The sequence below is a fragment of the Pinus tabuliformis genome, chromosome 1_2 (assembly GCF_031772625.1).
Source record: "Pinus tabuliformis cultivar Carrire ecotype Pingquan chromosome 1_2, CPIR1, whole genome shotgun sequence".
Taxonomy (NCBI): Eukaryota; Viridiplantae; Streptophyta; class Pinopsida; order Pinales; family Pinaceae; genus Pinus; species Pinus tabuliformis.
This window is the reverse complement of record NC_142298.1, coordinates 150578491-150579718: the sequence shown is the minus strand read 5'-3', so window position 1 is coordinate 150579718 and position 1228 is coordinate 150578491. Positions and strand designations below refer to the sequence as shown.

The window sequence follows — 1228 nt, the reverse complement described above, 5'->3', positions numbered from 1 at the left end:
GGCATTGGTTACCTACATTGCTTAGACATGATACCAATATGGGCTCTATTAGGATTAGCCTATGTTATTCCATAACCCCATCTTCATCCCCATTGCACCAAAGATTATATGAGGAAGAGGAGGAATCTGCCTCCACCTCCACCTCAAACTCCTTATCTCCTCCTTTTCCATCATTCCCATTGTTCCACCTAGAGGAGGATTCTTCTCTTGACCTAGTATCCCCCGCTCTCTCCACCACTTCTATTGTATCATTCCAAATGTGCTACGCACTCTTGTTTCCACAGATGTTTTATCCTCAGTAGCAAGATTTACAAGACCAAAATCATAGAATTTTTCTCGCAACCTATCATTCAGAAGAATATTTGAAGGCTTTGAATCCTTGTGAATGATAATTTTGTAAGCCAGGTTGTGTAAGTATTGCATCCCATGAATTACATCCAAAGCAATAAGCAGGAAATTGATCAAATTGAGAGGCTTGAGCCCATTATGCTCCCAATGGAAAAGGTGTTGGCTTAGCATGCCCGAAGGCATTAATTCATATACGAGAATCCTTTCATTGTTCTCAATGCAATACCCAAGGAGTGAAATAAGATTTTGATCATAGACCTTTCCAAGTATGTTGATCTTTGCCTGAAACTCTTGCAGTCCTTTTCTACTCACAAGATCAGGATCCATTCTCTTCACTGCAATCATCGAATCATCCTCAAGCTTACCTTCATAAAGAGATCCATACCCTCCTTTTCCCAACATCTTTGCAAGGTTAAAATTATCGGTGGCCTTTTCAAGAACCCATAAAGGATAAATGACGTTCCCATGAGAACCAACCAAGTTACTACCAAATTCACCACTCCCTACTTCATTTATTGAAACCAACAGAGCTTCTTGGGGATGTGACGATAGCTTTGAGAATTTGGGTTTCATCCTCTTCAATTAAAATAGAATTGCAGCACTGCAAAGATCACAAAAACAACACAACCAATGACAATCCCAACAATCATACCTGATGCCTTCTTCTTTTGGAAGTCCTTGCAATATCAACAACCCCAAATGGAGATCCAGATCTATTATTGCCACCATTACCAGAAGGGGAAAAATAGGAGGGAGAATGATATTGATAAACTAATTTCCTTGAGTATTAACCCCTACTTTTATTTTTTCAAAATAAAAAAGAAAACGTTATCCTTTCATTAATATAAATAAAAAGAGAATAAATACTTCAGTTATAGAA

General features: G+C 38.2%; 1 pseudogene; it reads right to left on the bottom strand.

Moving 5' to 3' along the window:
* Nucleotides 1-240: 240 nt before the first annotated feature.
* On the bottom strand, nt 241-921 carry LOC149204957 (receptor-like kinase TMK3 pseudogene; annotated as a pseudogene).
* Between the last annotated feature and the right edge of the window lie 307 nt (nt 922-1228).